Source organism: Mchenga conophoros, linkage group LG7 (genome assembly GCF_057382185.1).
Source record: "Mchenga conophoros isolate Kocher_MC1m ecotype Shallow Benthic linkage group LG7, M_conophoros_male_GT1.1, whole genome shotgun sequence".
Classification (NCBI taxonomy): Eukaryota; Metazoa; Chordata; class Actinopteri; order Cichliformes; family Cichlidae; genus Mchenga; species Mchenga conophoros.
Window position 1 is genome coordinate 47,334,186 of NC_140532.1, and position 10,396 is coordinate 47,344,581.

The 10,396-nt window shown below is 37.4% G+C and overlaps 1 pseudogene across 1 annotated transcript; it reads left to right on the plus strand.

Moving 5' to 3' along the window:
* The first annotated feature begins 7,904 nt into the window (after positions 1-7,904).
* On the plus strand, positions 7,905-9,562 carry LOC146570929 (uncharacterized; annotated as a pseudogene). Its single transcript, XR_014893215.1, has 4 exons — positions 7,905-8,344; positions 8,502-8,654; positions 8,941-9,024; positions 9,125-9,562. The product of XR_014893215.1 is annotated as an uncharacterized LOC146570929 (transcript).
* Positions 9,563-10,396: the final 834 nt, after the last annotated feature.

The window sequence follows — 10,396 nt, forward strand, 5'->3', positions numbered from 1 at the left end:
CAGTCCAGACCTTTCACCAATTTAGAACATTTGGCGTATCATGAAATGATAACTGTAACAAAGAACACCTATGACTGTTGAATAGCTAGAATCCTATATCAGACAAGAATGGGATGACAGATTTGCCTCAGATTTTTTGAGATATGCTGCTAGTATGAAATTCAAAATATACAATACCCAATAAACAAATATACAATAAACTTAAATATTTTTTTTTCAGTTTAAAATTTAATTTCTATGTTCTATTGCAAATAAACCATTGTATTGTGTGTATTTTACAGCATCCCAGTGTATTTTCCAATTAAAATAAAAAGAACAAAGTTGGAAAGTTTTGATGAAAAATATGACAAAATATTTAAAGAATGATGCAAGTCATTTATGGGTCTGCACAGAATAAAGCACATTCATTCTTTCTTAAATGCAATATTAAATATTTCCTCTGAAAATATTCAAAGTGACAAATATTTTTTAATAAAAATGTATTCAGCAGTCTCTCCAGTAAGATGCTGAACCAACAGTTGTCAATATTTGTGTTATCTGTGTTAAAGTTGAAGGGGTGATTTTTACACCAACAATGTGTGAAAACAAAAACAAAAGGTTTACAAAAGCTTATAAACACACACACACACACACACACACACACACATTCACACGTAGCCAATGCAATATTGAATCAAAGCTGCAAAAGCACACTGCCAGTTTCTGCATCTGGCTGGCTGTATATCATCCTCACCCTCCTTCTGTCAGTTTGTGCATGTCTGTCTATCAGACCTTTTGTCCTTCCATCTGGTGCCTCTTTGTGTGTCTGATGCTTTCATCTGTCTGTTTGTCTATGTCTGTCTGTCTATAAGTCACATTCTGTCAGTTGGTCAGTGCCTTAATGGGGCCTCTGTCACATCATTCTTGGTTTAAGTTATTGGGTCCCTCTCTGTCTGTCAACTGGTTGATGTCATCAGAACCAGCCTTCTGGGATTCTTGACCATTTTCTTGACCTGTCTTTGAATAGCTTACAGTTGTACCTTCTCCTGAGGACAGCTGTGACATCTGATGGTGATGTCTGTAAATTGTGCTACTTCACTGAATGGTAACCATAGGGAAATGATAGACATGTGTCATAACGGTGGTAATCACTGTTGTTAAAATTGCAATTGTCCAAAGATTAATGAAAAAAGCATATTTCAGCAAATATATACGTATATAGTCTTTATACCCACACACTAATATGTACATATTTATTATCTCTAACCTGTACTAGGCCTGTCCAGGGGCCTTCTTCACATAGGACATGCCCAAAACACTTTACCTAGGAGGCATCCAGGAGGCATCCTAATTACATGGCTGAGCCACCTGAAAAACAAACAATACCAGAGTCAAAATGATTAGCCCCACTGATGCTAATAGTTAACTGTGTATGCTTTTTGTGGAATAACAGCCTTCAGTTGTTTTTTGTAGTTTTCAACAAGTCTCACACATCTCCTGAGTAGTACCAGCCCATCCTCTTGGGTTTCAGTCCTTGGTCTGTCTTCATTTCCCCCCACAGATGTCCACTGGCATTCAAGTCAGGGCTTTGTGAAGTCCAGCCAATAACATTCACTTTGGTCTTGTGGAGTCAGTTCCACGTTTGCTGCTCTGGATTTTCTTTCAGAATCTTCACATATTCTTCTTTCTTCATGCTTCCTTCCACCTTCTCCAGATTCCCAGTCCCCACACTCACTGAAGCATCCCCACAGCATAACACTTCTGTCTGGTTTGAAGTTGTATCTTCTGAACAAGTGAAGTTTTTCTTGGTCTACAACCTTGTAGTCCTATCCTGCGCAGGATAATTTGGCTAAGTTTAGATATGGCTCTCACTAGTTTTCTTTCCATAGTATTTGAAACCTTTCACCTTTGGCAGGCTTGTTATGTACTATGTGTCTCTCTTTGAATTTATTAATGATACTTCTCACTCCAGTTCTTCACACTATGAAGCTCCTGCTGGATGCTGAGCAATGTTTGTATTAAGGCTAAATATTAAGGCTAAATGAAAAGGTCAGTTTTTCAGGGGGTGAAAACTACTGACCTTGGTAAAAAAAAAAAATCCTTAAATAATCTGTTATTGTGTGTAAAAACTAATAATAATGTATGCTTTTTAAAGGAAGGTAGTACATTTAGAAACTTTATATTGAAAATCCCTTTCTCAGCTAAAAAAGAAAGCAGTTGGACAAGAAAGAATGAGATTTAAGGTATTGTCTGCTGTAAACAGGTCAAATTTAAACCAGTTTGCAAACATTTTGTTTAATTTTTATGAAATAGCTGATAGATCCTTGTACAGAACTGCCATCACCATGATGAAAGGTAGAATGTTCTGAATCAATGTGATTATGGCTATCATACTCAAAATGTCACGATCCTGGGTCTTCTGACCCAGTGTTTTGAGTTTTAGTTCTTTTGATGTTTATAGTGTATGTTTAAGCTTAACAGGTTTCCTAAGTTCATTTGTTATCATGCCTAAGTGTTTCTAGTTCTTATTATTTCCCCCTCGTGTTTCCAACTATGTTAAATCTCCCCTGCTCTTCATGCGTTTCATGTCTGTGTCTTTCGTTGTCAAGTTCTGGTTGTCATGTCTGCGTCTCATTATGTTTCCTATTTTATTTTGAAGAGATCTTGTGTTTTTATATTATGGGTTATGTTTTGAGTCCTTTGTTGTACTGTTTCTTGTTTCCCTAGGTCTGTTATGGTTATCATAGGTTTAGTTCTTTGGCTTTGTCATATGGCTTCCCTGTGTTCCATGTTATGTCCACTGTGATGTTTTTGTACCATGTTTCAGGTTCCTATGTTCTGTCTCCCCAGTTGCTGTTAAGTTTGCATGTTTAGAATTCAGTCAGTGTGTTTCCTGTTTTACTTTGAAGGTCCATGTCTCATGTGAGTGTTTCTAGTTTTGCTTCCCTTGTCTTGTCCAGCCTGATTACTCCCAGCTGTGCCCTCCTTCTGTGTCTCATTCCCTCATTATCCCTCTGTGTATTTAAGCCCTGTGTTTCTCTTTGTCAGTGTCGTAGTCCCCCTCATGGCTGTGTTTCCCTGTGTGTTAGTCATCCATGTTCCAGTTTAGTTTTCTATACCATTCTGCAATAAAGCAGCTTTTTGAGTTTAATTTCATTGTCGTGAGTTTTGCGTTTGGGTCCTTCTCCTGCCTGTACACAGCCGAAACATGACACAAAAGCATAAATACAGAATGTAATCCTTACAGGATGTGTCATTCATAACAGCTATGTATGAATATCTTCCCTTTTAAACAATTAACTCTCTTAGTCATCTGAAGTCAGCAGGTATGCATCATCTGCGGGCTCTAATTTTGGTAGTGCACATTATGCATGCTACTTCTGCTGTGGTCATCTAATTAAACCTTGCACAAACACCACCATAATCTTACAATCATCTAAGTTCACATGAACACCACACTGATTGCTTTGTATTCATTACTCTTTACGACATCCCATGCAATTAAAGCTACAGGAACATGGATTATTCTCAGGGCATACTGAAAATCTGCACAGTTTGTGTTTAAAGTTCTCTTCCAGTTATACACAAAATATACATCTATATCAATATATCTTATTGGGTTTGTGTTTGTTTTGGTGGTGTTTTTCACAACTCCAATTACAAAGAGTTAGTATGCTGTATAAAATGTAACAGAAAACTGTCATGATCCTGGGTCGTTGACCCAGCGTTTTGTGTTTCTTTTTGGGTTCATCTTGTGTTTGGTGTTTATTCTGATTCTGTATTAATTCTTTGGGTTGGTTGTCATGTTTATTATCCCTACCTGTGTCTCCCCTCTGTGCTCCGTTCAGGTCCCTGTGTTTTTGTTGTAAAACAGTCTGTGTGTTTCCGGTTTTACTTTGTAGGTCTGCTTCTCATCATGTCCATTAGTGTCAGCTGTGTCCACCCCTGCATGTCATCTCCTCAGTACCTAGTGTGTATTTATAGTGTGTGTTGGCTTCTGTTCATCGTTGGATCGTCTGTGTTTCTTGGTGTAACTACGTCTCTCTGCCTTCTCCGCTCCCCGTTTCATGCTTAGGTTTGTCATTTAGTTTTCCCAGTCTAGGTTTTTTCAGTCATTCGTCTTTTCTCACTGCCTGTTCAGTCGCTCCACTTCTGTAAATAAAACGTCACTCTCATCACCAGTCAACTGCCTGCATTTTGGGTCCTTTTCCTCCTATACCACACGGCTCACCCCGCCAGCCGTGACAAAAACACAATGTGATAACTTGCAAAATCCATAAACTCACATTTAGAACACAGAACCACATGCAGCACACCTCAAAAGAGTTGGGACAGGGGCATGTTTGCCACTGCAAATTGTTTCATCGTTTCAGTGGGTGAAAAGTCTGAACTGCAGGCAGGCTAGTTCAGCATCCAGAGTCTTCTACTGTTCTAACAGATGCAGTATGTTTTTTAGCATTGTCTTGCTGAAAAATGTCAGTACTTCCCATATATATTTCAGAGTGGACCGGATCGCACGTGAGACAATATGTTGCTTTAAAACTTGTATATACTGTGCCTTTCAGCATTGATGGTACTTTATCCAGATCTGCAAGCTGTTAGTTTCCAGGCAATAATGCAAAATCTTGAACTGAGCAGTGATAGCAAGTCAGATGGTTGCTTTGCTATTTACTCCAGAGAATGAGAAATCCATGTTTTCCAAAAGGAATATCAAATAATAATTATTTTGGCCCCAGAACAGTTTTATACTTTGTCTATTCTAAATGAGCATTCGGACCTGCCAGGACTGAGCAGGGGCATTGAAGCTGGAGGAATGGGTGACTCAGAGTCCATTTGCCCCACAGTCATCAAAAGTTAGACCACTTAGGGTGATGTTATGGATGTCACTGGCTGGGGACTCTGACACTGAAAACCTAATCTCTTTTAAAGATAAAGAGTCCTTTATTGTTGCTGTACTCAGGCATTGCACAGTGAAACTGGAAAAAATGGAGAACTAATAGCTGCTGCGTGTGTGCCCCGCCATCTTTACAACCCAAAGAGATATGTGGCTCCTTAGCAGATGGGGCTGGACAGGGAAGCAGTAGCTTGATAACTGCATCGGTGACGGCATGTGCAGGCAGCCTGAAATGGCAGTGAAGTTAAGCTTTTCTGGTCCAGGAGCATAATTGAGTTGAACAGCTGCAGTGACAGAGAGAAGCTTGACTGTAGAGGTGAGGAGGAAGTGTGTCCTTCAACAGAGTTACCAGTGTTTGATAGTTCACACTGAAGGGCTTTCCTACAGTGTCTAGTAATGCACAATGTTTTCATGAAATGTAAGCATCCAGAACTTCTAACTGAATTACCTTGTGATATGGGTTGTGGGATTCCTTCACACCAAGTGAGTATTTTTGATTTAGGCTCCTCAAATGCAAAACCTGAGTCCAAAGGGTCCATTGTTTGGTCAGATTGTACTGTTATGTGTGCTGCAAAAAAACCCCAAATGCAGAACACTTGATATAGAACTAAAAAAAAAAAAACAACAACAAAAAACTTTATTTAGGTGGAGTAAGGAAAAAGGCTCAAGACACAGGTGATCTGACAAAGTATGAAGTAGACACTATGACTATATACACACCGAAGGTAATGAGGCCAGAGTGGGAACACCTGGAGAACAAAATACAGCTGAACTAGATCTAATAATGAGACATGCTGTAGCAAATAAAACTAGACCTTAGGCATAGAAGACAAATGACTATCAAAATAAAACACTGTAACATAGTAGAGAAACATGTAAGACAGTGCGAAATACATAACAAAATACAACAAGATGCTTAAAGAGGCCAGATTAAGTAAAAGCATAGAATCTAATAGGAATAACTCAAGACGCACAGAAAACAAAATACAAAGTAGCAAAAGTCAAAATACAGAGCAATTACTATGATGAAATTAGGGAATTAAAAAAAACCTGTGACACTATAAGCTAAGGACTCCTAATAACCAAAACAGGCACATTTTAATTTAAAAAAAAATTCAAGGTCAGAAGACTCAAAATTTCAGCTTTCAAAAGAAGGGCTTTGATGGATTTCCATGACAGCATCATGTCTATTTTAAATTCAGTGTCACCTGAAAGTACAGGTATGCACTGAAAAAATGAGAATTGGCAGGCTTTTGAATTTGCACAAATGAATTTAGTTAATGCTACACAAGCCTCTCATGTTTCTCTTATTTACATGATTAAATAAAGTACCATTTACTTGATTATAAACAATACTGAGACTACTCATTTTTCTTGCATTGATTTAAAATGACTAAATTAGAATACTAAAACCATTGTAATCATGTTTGACCACAACCGGAAATGATGCAATATATTCAAAGACAACAACTAAATGTGATTGGATAATAAGACCTACCTTATCCAATAAGACAACAACATAATTTAAGGAGAGCGCAATTGACCGCCAGATGCTGGAAGACTGTTCAGCCACATGCAACCTTTGGCACTGAGTCAGGCATAGTGAGAAGGTAAGTAATTTAAATACATTTGTTTTAGTTGGGTACGTTTTCACAGAATTGTTGTAGTGCATGCTATATGAAACGTAATCTGTAATGCATCTACATGTTGTTTTTACAGTGCTAGCTAAAGTTGGTATTAGCTTTGTGGCTAAAGCTGAAAAATATTAACAAATTGCACATAGTCGGGAGAAAGCAGCTGTTGTGGGTCAGATATGGAATTTATGCATGTGACAGAGAGCACTGACGTTTTTATGGCTTAGCAAGTTAAAACGTCACTGAGAGAGCAATAGTGTTTGTGTTACTCGTGCTAGCTATGGCTACATTGGCTAATTAGTCTGGCTGTAACCGTCAGAGTTTCAGAAGCTGGGAGGGCCACAGTGCCATACCTTAATTATTGCTGATGACATGCACTCAAGTTATAATAAGGATCCTGCCACCTTAGACGTGGGTTTAAGAACCTGTGCCCATAAATGCCAAATCATTTTTCCATTTAGTCATTGTTTTAGGTGAAGTGTCACTTACTTGACTATTCTATTGGTCACGGCCAAATAATACAGCAGATATCTACAAGGAGATAAGTTTGTTCAACGGACTATGTCTTATTAAGTGATGTATTGTGAATTTTCCAACATCGGCCCAAAACAAATTAGGACCCTTTCCCCCCCTCTTTTTTTTCTAGTTTGTGTAGAACATATGTGAGCTGCTTCTCAAAACATTATGTATAAATGAGGGAAAGATTGGTACTTTAAAGAAACCATTGATGCTCTTCTGGACTGGAATACCTTTTTTCAATTAAAATTAATGTTTTTTGTGATGGTGGAATTTTTACCTTTATGATTACAGAAGTCAAAACATCAGATGATGATAGCTTACCATCTAAACTCCCCATCTCTTGGCAAGTCTGAATTAGAGAGCTCAGCTGTATCGGCCTTTCTAGTGGATTTGCTTAAAGAGGAGATAGCTTAAGTCATTAGGTACATATTCCCTGACATTCTAGAGGTCAACCTTGCACAGTGTGTGACATAAAGAGTATAACTTATAGAAATGGAATGGTACTGGCCCAAAGGGCAGCAGGTGGATTGCCAGAATACTGAAAAACCATATCTGCATTGTACCACAGCATATTCTACATTGTCAGAGAGCTTGGTGGCTGGTACAGAGAGCACGACAGAGCTTTTGAGCTCCGCCCAGTATCCACAAGAATATTCACTCTCGCTTCACTCTGTGAACTCCTTGATACTTATCCATTGGTTGACTATGAGATTGGATCAGTCCACATTGTGACTTTAAAAAGGCATATAGAAGTAAAAGGTGTTCATATAAGTGTAATAGGTTCAGTCGCATGTATTTCATTAGATAAATTCTTCTTTTTTATGTCTGATCTTTATAACTTTGAGTATTGGGTATGGATAGCTTTATGAAAACTAAACTGAAAGGATTCTTTCTGAATATGTAATTCTTTTTTGCCTACAGAGTCCTATGGGGAGTCCTATGGTCCTAAAGACTGTTTTGGCTGACAGAACCTGTCGAAGGCTCACTCTCTAATGGAGCGCCTGAATCAACTGAGGATCTCATCGTTGAAGTCAAGAGACAGTGTTGTCTTCAGGGCAGTTTCAGACTTCAGTTTATGGATTCCTTGTTTGGGAATGAGTTTCTTAACCTTACCTCAGTTTCAGAAGTAGCAGACAAGGGGACTCTTAAAGCTATTGACATGTCAAAGCCCACAACATGGACATAAAAAAGAGTAACAGAGTTGGTGAAACTCAAGATGGAAAAGACTTTTTCATACAGAAGACATGAAGTTGTTCATGATGCACCAATGGTGGAGGCTTTCATGGCAAGATGGCCTGCTCTATTTGATTTCCATGAGGTAAGGTTTGCCTCATACACGGTGTTCTTGTGGTATTAGCCTAAAATGGTTAAGGCACAGTTGTTATTTGACAGCCCATTTCTTCAGCATGAGTGATTGCGGCCTTCTTCCAGGTATTAAACCTTTGAAGCTCATTTCTCTGTGCTCATGTTTTCAGATCAATGCTGAGTTTAAGAGAATTGCCACCATCCCCCCTCAGACAAAGTTCCTGGCTCAGCTGGATCTCCACTTGGACAACCTGGTGAAGTTGGTCAACAGAAGAGGAGAGCTTGGACTAATACTGAAAAGAATTGTGGCATAAATGGATAATGTAAGTGATAAAGCCTCAACATTCACTTAACACGATCCTCTTTGGATGAAATTTTATAATTGTGGAAGATTTCAAATGTTTCCCATGATAAATTCTCTCATTTTGTATTTTTACATCTGCTTGTTTTTTTTAACCTTCACTTTGTCAACTTATTATTAATTGCCAGTAAACCTATTATTAATTTGTGTGCCTTTACTTTAAAAACATTAATGTAAAGTACACTATTAAAACTTAAATGAAGGACAAGAGCTGAATGAAGATGCTAATTACATACATTTCATTTCAGTGTGAAGATGTTGATGCTGAGTGTGTTAAGGGAGTGTGTATCTACATGGGTGAAGACCCTGGCATGCTTATCCAGGAGTATGTGGTATGTACTTGTGTTTTTTTTTTTTTTTTTTCTTTTTGGACTTTCCACAGTGTGTCATATTATTTACTTGGAAATGACTAACATGGCTTCTTTTTTACAGGGCATGGAAGAACGTGCCATCAGTGAGACTGTTGAAGACACCACTGTTTGAATTTATCTTCTTAAAGAGCAAGCTTCAGCAGATGAACAAGAGTTGTCCTTGCAGGCATCAGGGTGGCGAAGACTTTGGATAATGTAGCATTTGCTGTGATAATGCTATTTGGACTCATGTATGCATTAAACCTTGCCTACCCTGCTGACCTTCGCTACAACTTTGACGTTTTCCAGAAGGTTTTCATGGAACTGGATGGAGCTAAACTCTCTAAAGTTCTTGCTTTCAAAAACCATCTGTTTCATTGAGAAGTCAAAGACTGCACTTCTGCAATTCTTTGCAGTTTTTCATTTTGTGTTCAGTAATGTTATACTGCTTATGTTTTTATTGCTTTCCCCTCGTGTGACTGCAATGCAGGATAATTTTTCCTTTTGGTATCATGTTGTAAGAAATTTTTACTGACAATTTTTAGCAATATGTTCTAAGTCAACCTTAATGTCCTGCTTACATGTTTAAAATAAAGATTAAAATTCATGTAGGTGTTTGGTATTAGTTATGTAACAATGTCATTTAAGGCTCAACTTAGTTGAAATCTTATACAGGTAAATACATGTACAGAAGCTGAAACTGTTGTCAAATAACACACAAGTTATATTTGGGTAAATCTGTTTATTCATAAAAGCGTGTTGCTTTTTTTTCAGGTAGTCTTAATTTAGTTTACATTTTCAATTGTGTAATTAATACAAATGTTATATGTAAGAGATGACAGGATCATCTATAAGCACATTCTTTTATTTGCTGCTGAGGTCAGTTTTTTGTGAAATATTTGCAAATATATTCTCAAATTAACTTTTTCTTTTAGTTATTTCTGCAGGCTATCTTTAAAAATGTGTTAACAAGTTTATATGGATGCGATTTTGGACTTGTTCATGGCAGAATTGCTGCTTTCACTGCTGTTACAGTTTAATAAAGGTGAATTGTTCAGTAGCACTCACAGTCTTTGCCTTTTTTGTCAATAATAATCAGTTAATATTTCAATTGAAAAAATTAAGTAGGATTTAAAGCCATAATTTGTGTTGCAGGAACATAATTGCAATGTGTTTACATTACATAATATCATTGCGTAACACTGGCAAATAAAAATAAGTTGGTGTTAAACATTAAAATATATTGACATTATGCAATACATTGATATTATGATAATAGATTAATATTAGTACATCAAACATGATTTTTTAAAGTAATCTGATGTAAATAAAATACTTTGATCTGACAAGCATT